At 29.4% G+C, this 15,018-nt stretch overlaps 1 non-coding gene across 1 annotated transcript; it reads left to right on the plus strand.

The window, feature by feature from the left end:
* Positions 1-11,570: 11,570 nt before the first annotated feature.
* On the plus strand, positions 11,571-11,677 carry LOC131631091 (small nucleolar RNA R71). The gene has a single exon (XR_009292609.1). It is a non-coding gene; the product is annotated as a small nucleolar RNA R71 (small nucleolar RNA).
* Positions 11,678-15,018: the final 3,341 nt, after the last annotated feature.

The following is a 15,018-nucleotide window of genomic DNA, read 5'->3' on the forward strand; positions in this document are numbered from 1 at the left end:
ATATTAAAATATATTCAATATTTTAATAGATAAATTATTGCTTAATCAATTTTATAATTACAAATCATTTTATATTCAATACTTTTGTGACAATTATCAATATATTTATTAATGAGTTAACACATTTGTTATTTTCAATATAATTAATAGATAAATTGTTCCTAATTAATAATGAAAATAAATTATATTTATGTACTAATGATTAAAAACATCATAATCATTTATTAAATATTTCTCAAATTTATAATATCAAAGTTAATTATATATTAACCCACAGAAATGCAGGAAATATTGTGCTGGTATTGATGACAGATCAAGATAGGACATCTACAATGTGACTGGTTTTCAAGAAGGGTTTCTACCCTTCAAATATCTGGGTATACCTGTGATTGGTAAGAAACTAGCTATACACCACTATATGCCATTGGTGGACCGTATTGTGGGCAAAATTAAACGTTGGACCGCTCCACTGCTAACATATGCAGGGAGACTACAACTTATCAATAGTGTAACATTCACACTGACTAATTACTACCTGCAATGTTTTCTGTTCCCCAAAAGTGTGCTTCAAAAAATTGAATCCATATGTCATATATTCTTGTGGACATGAGGGTTTGAAGGCAGCCGAAAGGCGCCTATAGCTTGGAAGAGGATATGTAGCCCCAAATTTCATGGGGGATTAAAAGCAATTGACATAGAGATATGGAACAAAACCACCATGATTATACTTCTTTGGATTGAGTGGAAAATCAGATTCACTGTGGGTCAGATGGATATAAGCATACTATATGAAAAACATATAGGTGATGGATATGGAAATTAAACCATCGTATACGTGGATTATGAAGGCGGATCTCCAACAAAGGGATGTTGTAAAGAACATTGAGAAGTGGGACGATATCAAGAAATGGAACAAATTCAACATGAACAAAGTATATAAGACGCTACAAAACTTTACTTAAAAGGTTGAATGGAGGAATTTGTTATATGGAAACAATGCTAAATCCAGGGTCTGTTTTATTATTTGGCTTGCCTGCCACATAAAACTATTGATAATAGGGATTATTGTTTTTTTTCTGAGAAAGAATCGATAAAGCACCTTTTTTTTATCGTCCAATTACAAAGAAGGTTTGGATGAAGATTTTGGAATGGATCCAGATGCAACATAACCAGGGAGACTGGCACAATGGAATCGCTTGGTTAATAGAATAAACCAAAGGAAAAGAAGCTAGAGTTGCAGTTATTAAAATGACAGCTGTAGAAACTATTTATGAGCTTTGGAATTTGAGAAACAACAAAAGTTTTGGCAATGATATGGATACCACATATAGGAAAAAGAATTATAAACACAATTGTGTATAGAGGATGGAGTAATAAGAAGCTTAGGAAGTACATAACTATCCTAATGCTATAAGAGTGATAGTTTTTTAGTTTGTCTTCATAGTTTCATGATTTTGACAGTAGCTAGATCCTATTTTAGATCGTTTGTAATTACGGTTTTTTGAATTAATCAATGTTATTAATTTCCAAAAAAATAAATATTGATCTATATAAATAATCCAATAAAAAGATATTTATATTAAGAAAATATAGAAATAATCTCACCTTATCATATTTAACATTGATACGAGTAAAATATTAATTTAAATTTTCCTCGTTACTAACATACTATAAAAAAAATTTAAAGAAGTATTTGAAATAAATCTAATATAGAAATTTCCATTTAAAATTTACGAAAAAAAAATATATACAATATATTAACTGAATAAATATAATATGTTAATAGAATAATTATCATAAATAGTTCAATTAATGTTCTGAAGATTTTATGTATAAGTTTCTTTTATCAAAAATATTATTAATAAAAAAACATTGATGCCCATATAGTATAAATTTGCCATAAAACAATCATAATAGAAATTTTATATAAATATTTCTAATTCCATTGATTGACCAAATTTGAAGATGTCAGAATCAAACTCTATATCATATATGCTATTTGAATATCATTTTAAATAAAAATATTTTATTAACTATAAACCATTTTATATTCAATACTTTAATAGATAAATTGTTGATAAATTAATTTTATAATTAAAAAGTATTCATTTATTAATGATTAAAAACATTATAATTATTTATTAAAAATTTAACAAATTGATAAACGGTTAGTTATATAAATTTTTAGCTCTTCAACTAAAAGAAAACATATTTATTTATATAAGTAATTCATATAAATAAAAATATTTATATTAATCAAAGTTGTTGGGAAAATAACAAACATCGAGAAAAAGAGGAATAAAATAACAACACAAAAGATTAACGTGGAAATTCCAAATCCAGAGAAAAAATCACGACCGTTGTCAATAGACAACTAGAAAATATTTAACTATATTTAACTACATCTCACAAAACAAATATTTAACTACAAAACAAATATTTAACTACATCTTACAACACTCTAATACAAGAGCATAAGAGAACAAAGAAAGTCAAATACAAGCTTAAAGTGCTTTTGACCGGTGCATCTTGTTACAAAGAACTTGAATCCTATATATAGTTTTGGACTCCCTCTTCCTTCAAAAAAAAAGCGATGTGGGGCTTCTTCAACATATATATTTTCAACCAAACCAACAATTTCCACCTTGATTGAAAATAATACGTATACTTTCATTGTCGTTACCGACAATCATACTCCACCATAAAGACATAAAGAGTATCAACATGTATATTTTTAACCAATCAACAAATATTAAAGCTACATAAATTTTAGCGACAACAAAATTTTAAAAAATTAAATAATTACGCTTTATAATTCTAAAAGATTACGATAACAATATTTTTAAAGGAATTTTTGACAAAGTTGTAATAAAGAAATTTCTATTTAAAGTTTTATAAAAAATTAATTAAATAATAAATATATTCAGCATATTAAATGGATAATTATAAAAATTGATTAGTTATTATGTGAAAGATTTTATGTATAAAACTTCATTTTTCACAAAACATTATCATTAAAGATTTTATGTATAAGATTTTATTGTTGACTTGACTATGTCTTCTAATTTTCTTTCCAAATCATCTAAACTTCACTTAGGTAAATATCAGAAGCACAAAAGCAGTTAAATATGCTAATGAAAATGTTTCTTTAACTGATATAAATAAGCTGAATTTCATTACAATAGAAGCACGGACCCGAAGAAGCGAAAAGCTTCAGAAAAAGAAAAATTTGGACAAAATATGACACTTATAGTTACTTATATATAGCAACACAACAATAATTGATACTATGAAATTCATTTGACATTAGTATCCATATAACCTCCACCACACCCTAGGCTCTCTTGATCACAGTCAAGTAATTATTGCTCCAACAACGAAATCAAGTTACTAGTTTTGATCTTCCTTTTTTTTTCAATAAACAATGGAATTAAAGGGAGCAAAAGGGATGCTCCGCCCTGATACAAAAACGGATCACTCCTACATCTTAAAGCACAAAAGCGGAAGAATATTTCAACTATAAAAATTACATAATAACACCTTCTTATAGAAGGAACAAAGCCAACTCCAAGAAGTGTGAACAATCTCCGACATACACTCAATGAAACTAAAATATTCTTCTTTGAAAATGACAGCATTGCGCTTGAGCCATAAGGTCCATATCGTAGCAAGCCAAACAACCGCCGCTATCGACCATTTGGTCAATCAATTAAAGCTAGAACAATTGTAGAAGCTAGTAGTCCATGAACTCTTCTAGAGACAAAACATCACCAACACCTAGCCACATAAACACCCTTCGCCAAACACGTATAGTGACATCGCAAGTTCTAAACAAGTGCGATAGAGATTCTTTCTCCGATAAACAAAGAACACAAATAGAAGCATTACCCTCTTCCGAAATACTCCTTCTCACCAAATGATCTCTAGTAGCAATTCTATTGTGAATAAATCTCCAACCAAAGAAAAGAATTTTTGAAGGAACTTTGATCTTCCAAAGATGGGATAAAGCCATTACTTTGTTATTATTAAATGGCAGTCCCGAAAGTTTGGCTTTGAAACGGTCATAGCAAGATTTCACCGTGAAGATCCCATCCAAATTCGGCATCCACGTGAACCTATCTTCTTCATTACTCATTGCATTAGCTTTCTAACGCTTTGAACGGCGCATAAAACAGAGTTACAGATCAAAAGTTACAACATTTCAAAGTTTCAAAAATGTTCTTGACAGCAGGGTCTGCTCAGCGGACTGGGGTCCGCTTAGCGGAGGCGCGATTATGCAGAAAAACAACAGAGCAAACAGACCTGCGCAAATCCACTTTTACCACCCTAAACCCTTCTCAAACAGCAATTAAACATGTATCAACACGAAATCTACCATCATCTATCATCAAACATCAATCAAATCTCATTTCTAATCACAAATTCATGCATTTTGTTCATAAACCCTAACATTTCTACATAAAGATAATCCATGGTTCAATTATATAATCTAACCCATCATAAACATCATCATTCCAACCCTTAGAGAGTAAGAACCCCACCCTTACCTTATCAAAAGCTTCACCTTCTTCAATGGAGTTCTTCTCCTTCAAGCCCTAGCTCTCCTCTTTCTTCCCTTCATTCTCTTCTTTCTCTTCTTTCACCAAATGAGAGTTATGTCTCTAAAACCCCAACTCTCTTACTATCCTTCTTTTCTTAATTGGGATTAACCCACAATCCAATATCATATTCTTTTTTTTGTGTAAGCAAGATATATTGAAAGGGAGAACTAAGGGTTCTCCTACCCGATTACACAAGAGAACGGGATAACTCGTACAAAAAAGAGAAAATTACAACCAAATAAACTTATGAGAGAAAAAGAAGCGGATCTTTTAAGAACTCATAAAACGAATAGTTGGAGTAAGTAATTTTCCCGCAAAAGGACCATTTCCAAACCATATGCTTAATGTTCCAAACCGTATCGTTAAAATTCCAACCTTCCTCTCGGAAGCACACACCATTACGCACCAACCATAACGTCCAAGTAGTAGCTAACCACACGACGTCCGCCTTACTATTCTTAACCTTTTTATCCCGGAAGAAACAGTGTCAATCCATAAAATTCGGCAAGCACCCCTCCTCCACATCCCCCTCTTTACCCATCCAAAGAGCTATCTCATTCCAAATAGCTTTTACCACCCAACAACCAAAAAAATAATGGTTTCTACTTATCTAAAGGAAAATTTATACCTATGTACACCAAACGGCCCTTAGTCGGAATCCTATCAAGAAGAAGTCTCCATCCGAATGCCTTGATTTTGAAAGGCACTTCCACCTTCCAAACGCCCCATCATACTTGTTAGGAGGCCCATCCGAAATGAAATCTTTTCCCAAAAAAGAGTAACAAGATGCCACCGAGAAAACTCCATCCGCATTTAAATTCCAAGACACGACTTCTCTCCCCTCCCCCGTACCACCAAATTCGGCCAACACCTCTTTCAACCGACCTAAACCCTCCGTAACACCCCTCTCCGCCTCCAAAATCACGGGAATCCCGAAATCACCCCATCTCCACTTACCCTCTAACCAACCTCCCATAAAGGCTACCGATACCCCTTTCAAAAAAGAGGCCTCATATAAATCCAGAAAAACTTCTCTCAAAATAAGACCTCTCCACCATTTAGCTTCCCAAAAGGGAATGTTATACCCATTATGCACAACACAATTACACCCTTCAACAATTGGATCCCCAAAAGATCTCCTCCCAATTTTCAAAAGATCCCTCCACCAAAGAGAAGAAAAAGATGAAGTAGATGAAAAGGAGGAAACTTTTGATTCAAACGTACTGTACACCAATGAAGATAAATCACCGTACCGAGACTTCAATACCCTTAGCCATAAAGAGTCATATTCTATATAAGCCCAATTCATAACACTCCTCTAATTACTCAATTAAGCCAAATAATACACATAAATAAATAACCACACAACATAATCGAATATTATTTTCAATAATATTCCGCATCTACCATCGATCCATAACTTAAATATACCGACTCGCGAATTCATAATCCTCCGAATAATCTGACCACAAATTAACTGCACAAATCAATACATTAATCCAAATTACGCCTTTAGAATAATACCGATAAATCTCGACCTCAACTAATTCCAATGAATAAATCCTTAATCAATTTAATTAAATAATTAATTAAATTCGGGGCGTTACAATAAGCGCTTTTACAAAACAAAATTTTTTGCTTAATATAAATACTAAAATCTTGGACACCCAAAATTAAATCCTAAATGTCTATTTATAGAGCTAAAATTCTTACAGGAATTGCATTAAACGTGCAAGAGTAGTGGAGAAAAATATGGGCATGAGAAAGATGAAGGTGTAGGTACTAAGCGTGAAAAACGACTTTTTAGCGTCATGACTTTTTCGAAAGAGGAGTTGTCCAGGTGGGCTCATAGGCGTCAGCCTAGTTGACAACCTACCTATCAGCTAGTGTTGCTTTTTTTTCTTTCTTCATTTCTTCTCCTTAGGCGCCGACGGGTGTCAACCTGTGCAGGGCCCGTCATGTCTGTTCTATCCTTGCATTTTGTCGCTTTTTAAACACACACCAAATACCAGCATAAAACTACCAAAAAGGAATGAATAAAAACATAAAATAGCATGCAAATCGAGTAAAAAAAATGTTAGATTTCTAAGTTATCAAATTTTACATTGTCAACGGGACTTGCTAAAGCGAATTTTGTTTTGTGATGCTGGTTGTGTTTATCTTCCTTGAACTTTCTCTTTTTGATAGTTTGTAGTATCTGAGATGTCTTGATAGGTTGAATTGTTGTTTTGGTTGGCTAATTTTTTAGTGGATTTTTGCTCTTTCTCGTTTCAGAGCCAGCCCAAACAATTTGGAGGCTCCGTTCTATTTTAAAATTAGGATTTTTGCTCTTTAATATTGTTAATGAAATTAAATATATAAAATAAAAAATGATATAGGAATATTATGTAAAAATTTGAGTCATCGAAGTTTAGATTTTTTGCATTTTTTTACTCTTATCATTTTTTATTTATAGAAAAGTTCATACCATTTAATGAAAGGATATAATTCTTTGAAATTATTTGATAATATTAATAAGGAAGTGTTTTATTTAACCAACAACCAAAAATTACAAATTTCCAAAAGTAAATTCTATTTGGCCTACAACTTAATTACAAATTACAACTTAATTATAAAAACACGTCCACAACCGCTCGGCTAGCCAACCACATGTGATTGAAAATGTAACTAGACATATATAATATTTATTTTTTGTATTTATATTAAGCCTATCAACCAAATATAAGGTCCTAAAAAGTCGGAAGTCCTGTGCGGTAGCACTCCCCACACACCCACATGGCCGACCCTATCTCATTTAAAAAATTATGTTTTCCAGTTTAAAATTTTAAAAATCATGTTTTCCGTTGAATATGCTGTGATTACTTTTTTATTAAAGCATTATGGGACTTTCATCTAATTTTTTATAATATTTGACGTATACATACATTATTTTATTTTCGATGACAACTGTACATTTTATCTATTTTATGTTTGTCTATAGTTATATAAATAAAATATTATGAAAGTTTGCTAATTACCAATGTGGTCAAACTTGAAAGTTTATTTGATTTTATAATAGAATGTTAAACTTGTAAGTTTGCTAATCATCAATTATGAATGCTAAAATTTTAAAATAATTTTGAGTTAATTAAAAGTTTATTGTTATAAGACATTTTTTAATCGGTCAAAGGTTGATTAATAAATTATGAATAAATTATTGTTCTAATTTATTATTAAAAAAAGAGTTTATAATTTTTCTCAAAATCATTCAATTTTCCTATTTAGATTAATTTGAACGATTATATGATAAAATGTGACATCTAAAAAAAACAAAAGGTTAATTAAATCAATCAATATTCCTTGTTGTCTTAACTTATCTGTCGGGTTATCCAACAATCAAGCTACTAAAAAAGATTCCCTCTATGTTATGAGTCAAAAAACAAGAAAATGATTTCCACCAATCAGTTGGTTTAATTACCTAGGAATTGTTTTGATGACCACAAGTCCACAATATAATGAATTTTCCAACTTGGAATTTGAACCAAATGAGATGGCAAATCATTTTACCGAATATGCATCACAACAAACAAAAAACAAAAAAGACTTGAAAATGAATGCTTACTCTTCTTGACTTTAAACTCGTTTGGAAGTACCAGACGTCTACCCGTGCGATGCACGATAAATTTTATTAAATTGTTATTTATAATTATTATAATTTAAAGAAATCGTGTCGAATATATTGCTATAAATATTTTCAAGAATAATTATGCTTTTGATTAGAATATAAAATAATTGTTTTGAAATTTACAAAATTTATATAATATTTTCCACCCTTTTGATTGAAAAGGTAAATGAAGTAAAATAGAGGTAAATAAATGTAAAATTTAGAATAAAGAATAATGTCACACACCTTAAGATGTTAGAATAAAATAAATAATTGTAATACCTTAAGTGGTATTTATATTTTGACATTTATTCGTAGTTATCAATAATTTTAAATTATTTTTTATGTAATTTTTAAAATTACAACATATAATTGTGCATGTGAGAAAATAAATTATGCAAGATAAATAAATTGTGCTAGTTCATTCCACCACAAACTATTGTAATGACCACTCTTAAAAAATTGGGTCAAATTCAATTAAGTCTAAATTATTTGTGTCATTATGATTGACTTCCGAAAACATCTTCAACCATTTCTTTAGAGAAAAGTATAACTTAAAATTAGTACCTACAAAAAAAAACATTATAAAAATTAACAAACAACAATTGAATTGAGAATTGAAGAAATAAGAAATCAAATTTCTTTACCAAAAAGTATAGTTTGTAATAACTTAAAATTTGTACCTACATAAAAAACATGATAAAAAAAATTAGCAAACAACAGTAAAATTAAGAATTTCAGGAATAAGAAATAAAAAATAAAAACAAATCACAATAATAATAATAATAATAATAATAATAATAATAATAATAATAATAATAAAGAAGAGAAAGAATGAAGAATAAACTTCAACAAAGAAAAACACAACAATGTTATAAATAACATATATGTTAGTAGTGTTAAAATAATGAAGAATAAATACGCAAAAAGATAATAAAAAATTGGGTTAATGAACTTTTTCGTCCCTTTAAATATTTCAAATTTCGTTTTTAGTCCCTCCAAAATTTTCCTTCAAGAAATCGTCCCTTCAAAATTTTTCTTCCAAACTATTGGTCCCTAACGTCAAATTTCGTAGCTAATCGGTGGCTAAAGTCGTAGCTAATCTCTAGCAAATTTGACGTTAGGGACCAATGGTTTAGACGAAAATTTTTGAAGGGACGATTTCTTAAAGGAAAATTTTGGAGGGACTAAAAATGAAATATGCAATATTTAGAGGGACCAAAAGGTTCATTAACCCAAAAAAATTTCAACAGTAAAAAACACAATATATATTTTAAACTATATAAGATAGTACAAATTTGTTTGTGTGTTGAAAATACTAACTGAATAATTAAAGAAAGAAAATAATGAAGAATAAATATGCAAAAAGAAAATTGCATGGACAACTCTCATAGGAGAAAATAATGAATAATGAATTTGCACAAAGAAAATTGTGTGAAGAACTCTTCTTCCAAAAAAAAAAATTGTGTGAAGAACTTCCATTGAGAAGAATTTATATGTGAAAGTAAATTTATAGTTATTTTAGAGGAAATTGATAATTAATGATGAGCGGTGGTTATTTTTGAGGAAATTGATAATTAGTGATGAGCGATGTGGTTTAGTAGATTAATTGAGATGAATTTATATGTGAAAGTAAATTTCATATAAGATAAACTTTAATATATAAGATAAGAGAGAAATAGTCATAATAATAATAATAATAATAATAATAATAATAATAATAACAATAATAATAAATTAGTAAACGAATATTTTATAAATTAATTGATTTAATAAATAAACATTAAAAAGATAGTTAGTAGTGAGATAAAAGTAATGGAACAAAATAGGTAGTTATACTCAGTTTTGGCGCCAAAAATTACTTAGGAGATTTAACAACTTTAATTAATAAGATTTGCTTCCATTTATAAAAATATCAAATACTATCGCTCTCTCCGTGTTTATAAGATCCTCTTGAGTTTTTTTCTTGTCTCTTTTATAAGATTCTCTTTAACTTTTAAAATGTATTAATTATTTGTTTTCAAACACACCCCTAATTATATCACATCTTTATTTGCAATCAATAATTGTACATGTTAATATAATTGAAGTATCCTTGTCAACCAAATGAGAATGAGTTAAAATACTTTGTGATGTGGTTCGGAAAAGGCGTTTATGTGGCTTTACGTGCTTAACAACTATAATAAATTTTGATGATGACAAAGAAAATAAATGGTCAAGGAGAATAAATGATCAAGATGTGGAGTAAGTTATATATATATATATATATATATATATATATATATATATATATATATATATATATATATATATATATATATATATATCAAAGATTTTATAGATCTCAAATATTTTCTAGGGCTAGAGTTAGCAAGTGGTGCATAACGTATTTTTCTTTTTTAACAAAAATATGACATGGTAAACTGCAAACCATGCAATTTTTCTATGGAGTAAAACCACACATTTCTATCTAAAGATTCTGGTTTTTATTCAAATTCTCCACAATAAAGCTATCTCGTTAATTGTTTGATTTATTTAATAATTCCTAGACCATAAACTACTTATTCATTGCATGTATTAAGTCAACAACTGCAAACTCCATGTGTCAAGAACATTCAGAAGCCGCCAATCTCGATCATCTAGAATTTTAAAAATTATGTTTTCCAATTTAAAATGTTAAAAATTATGTTTTCCGTTGAATATGCTGTGATTACTTTTTTATTAAAGCATTATGGGACTTTCATCTAATTTTTTATAATATTTGACGTATACGTTCATTATTATATTTTCATTGACAACTGTGTATTTTATCTATTGTATGTTTGTCTATAACTATATAAATAAATATTACGAAAATTTGCTAATTACCAATGTGGTCAAACTTGTAAGTTTATTTGAATTTATCATACAATGTTAAACTTCTAAGTTTGCTAATCATCAATTATGAATGCTAAAATTTTTAAATAATTTTGAGTTAATTAAAAGTTTATTGTTATAAGACATTTATTAATCGGTCAAAGGTTGATTAATTATTGTTATAACATAATTTCAGACCGATCTCCATATTTAGGAGGCTTGAGGTAACAGGATATGATACCGATTTTGCAAAAAATCTCCCAAGTCTTCTCAACCTAGTCTCTCTTTCTTCATAGCCTTTATACTTTCTAATCATGCTACAGATTTCAAGTCTTTTCAAAATTTCACAAGGGGTTTAAGTATCGGGTAAACTTAATAACAATTAGAAAATCATGCATAAAAGACTCGACAACACATGCATAACACTCAATATATACACTACACTAAATGGTGTGAAAAACCACTTCTTTACACTGTGATGCAGACAAATCCTCATCATATCTTTATACATCTTCTAAGCTTCAAAAAGGCACTCGCCATCTTTCGGTCTGAAACAATTTATTTGGCTTCGTAGCATAATCGTTTTACTTGGAGAGAAATAATATGCAAAGTATGCCTTTTCAGTTTATTCTATGTAGTGATGGAATTTGATGACGGGGACTACATCTAAGCTCTGGTTCAGTCCCTCATGAAGTTCGAGTACTTGGCATACAATCAATGAAATGGGGAAATAACAAAAACTTCCTTAGTTTATACAACGCAACAACGAAGTTACGATATTTACTAACCTTGTGATCTCCAGCAAAGACGCCAAAAAGTTGATAGCTCCGCAAGTGCACGGAAATATCATAGTAATATAAAAGAATGTCGAACCCACATAGACCAATTATCAAATGTGTCGTTATCTATCATTGCTATGTAAATCTAAGGCTATCGATAACAATTTTGGATGCCGAAGAAATATAGTAAGCTAGTTTTAAGAATTAATATAAAGAAGGAGACCGGAATGCGGCCCTCATCGACCAACAATACTCACGAAATTTTATTTTTTTATAACTAAATTCAGATAATTTTTTCTCATAAGAAAATAATTAATTTAAAGGAGCCGTTTTCTTTCGCATAACCGAAATCGGCTTCTAGCCAAAAATCTATGTTCTCGCTTTCGCATGTTCAACATTGTTAAAGTGCAAAGCTATATTTTTACAAATTAATTACTTTTAGTTATTCAAAAAGTTATTTTAAGTTGAAAATTAAGTTTAAATGTATTATCGATTTTTGCATCACCCAATACCGTATTTTAATCGCATAAACGCCCGCTTTCGTGTGTTCGTTTTTATTATTAAAATCCCTTCCTGAAAATAATTATTTTTACAAATTAATTAAAAGATGCTTTCACAGTGCCTATAGTCAAAATATGATTTTTATCAAAGTCGAATATAGGTTCTGTTCTTTCAAATTGGAATCATAATCTTCATGTTACGCTTTCGCAGTAAACATTTTAATTAAAAATAGATTAAAAAAGTCCCTAAAATAATCTCAATTTAATCATAATTTTTACAACTCATATGAGAGCAACGTCAATACAACGATCCTTACATTCCGAGCTCTAAGAGATTAGTCGGACATCTTACAAACAGAACAAAAACAATACTGATAATAAAATGTAAACATTCTAAGCATAATAACTATAATAATAAAATAATATAAGCACATGCAAGTGGTAGTTAAATAATAAAAGCAATAAATAAGAAACCTTAAAAAGCACTGATCAAACGTAATAATAAAGAAAAGTTCCAAAAATTGGTACTGAATAATCTTTGAATTTTTTTTTTGGAAATCTGATGCCAGCAAGATTACAACTCAGACAATTCAGATGTATATTAAAAATTTGCATTATCCAAATCTAAGATGCACTTATCTCTTAGTATGGGAAAATAAGCGCTTTTATAAAACTGAATTTTTTGCTTAATATAAATACCAAAATCTTTGACACCCAAAATTAAATCCTAAATGTCTATTTATAGAGCTAAATTTTTTACAGGAATTGCATTAAACGTGCAAGAGTAGTGGAGAAAAATATGGGAGTGAGAAAGATGAAGGTGCATGTAGTGAGCGTGAAAATCGACTTTTTAGCGTCATGACCTTTTCAAAAGAGGTGTTGTCCTGGTGGGCTCACAGCGTCAGCCTAGTTGACTGCCTACCCTTCAGCCAGTGTTGCTGTTTTTTTTTCTTTCTTCATTTCTTCTCCTCGGCTTGTGGAGGGCCCATCATGCCAAATCTATCCTTGCATTTTGTCGCGTTTTTTTACCACTTTCTCACACCAGCATAAAACTATAAAAAGGGTAAGAAAAAAACATAAAATAGCATGCAAATCGAGTAGAAAACATGATAGATTTCTAAGTTATCAAATTTTAGATTGTCAACGGGACCGGCTAAAGCGAATTTTGTTTTGTAACGGTGGTTGTGTTTATCTTCCTTGAACTTGCTCTTTTCATTAGTTCGTAGTATTAGAGATGTCTTGATAGGTAGAATTGTTGTTTTGGTTGGCTATTTTTTAGTGGATTTTTGCTCTTTCTCATATTTCATTTAATATTGTAAATAAAATTAAATATATAAAAATAAAAAATTATATAGAAATATTATGTAGAAATTCGAGTCATCGAAGTTTAGATTTTTTACGTTTTTTTATTCTTACCATTTTTTATTTATAGAAAAGTTCATACCATTTAATGAAAGGACATAATTATTTGAAATTCTTTGATAATATTAATAAGGAAGTGTTGTATTTAACCAACAGCCAAAAATTACAAATTTCCAGAGTAAATTTTATCCAGTCTATAACTTAATTACAAATTACAACTTAATTATAAAAACACCTCCACAACCGCTCGGCTAGCCAACCACATGTGATTGAAAATGTAACTAGACATATATAATATTTATTTTTTGTATTTATATTAAGCCTATCAACCAAATATGAGGTCCTAAAAAGTCGAAGGTCTTGTGCGGTAGCACTCCCCATACACCCACAGGGCCGGCCCTGTCTCATTTGTTATTCCCGCTCTTGCATACTATTTATACTCTATGTTCTTTTATTCTTTTTGTGAACTTTTATTTTAATAATAGACAAAATACTCATTTCGCTCCCTTAACAATACCGTTGGATCCAGTTTGGTCTCTTAAACTTTTATCGTGTCGTCGCCTTGGTTCTTTAACTTTCAAAATGTTTCATTTTTGTCTAATTGACGACGTAAAAACTTTAAAAATGGTCGTTAAATCCGTCTTTAATTAGACAAAAAGAACTAAAATGAAATGTTTTAGAAGTTAAGGATCCTAAGTGATACGAAAAAAATTAAGGGACTAATCTAAACCTAAGAATATAATTAACTGATTAAAATAAATATTTTACTTTATTAATATATGATTTCTAATTTATTATTAAAAAAATTTATAATAATCTTTCTCAAAATCATTCGATTTTCCTATTTAGATTAGTTTGAACGATTTTATGATAAAATGTGACATCTCCAAAAAAAAAAACAAAAGGTTAATTAAATCAATCAATTTTCTTTGTTGTCTTAACTTATCCGTGTCGGGTTATCCAACTATCAAGCTACTAAAAAATATTTCCTCTATGTTGAGTCAAAAACACAAGAAAATATTTTCAACCAATCAGTTGGTTTAATTACCTAGGAATTGTTTTGATGACCATAATTTCTAATTTTCTAAATTTTCCCTTCATATAGTGAAACTTTCTAGAATCCCAATATAGTGAATTTTCCAACTTGGAATTTGAACCAAATGAGACTGAACCAAATGAGACGGAAAATCATTTTACCAAATATGCATCAAAACATACAAAAAAGACTTGAAAATGAATGCTCACTCTTCTTTACTTTAAACTCGTTTAGAAGTATT

Source organism: Vicia villosa, unplaced genomic scaffold (assembly GCF_029867415.1).
Source record: "Vicia villosa cultivar HV-30 ecotype Madison, WI unplaced genomic scaffold, Vvil1.0 ctg.000772F_1_1_1, whole genome shotgun sequence".
NCBI classification, from domain to species: domain Eukaryota; kingdom Viridiplantae; phylum Streptophyta; class Magnoliopsida; order Fabales; family Fabaceae; genus Vicia; species Vicia villosa.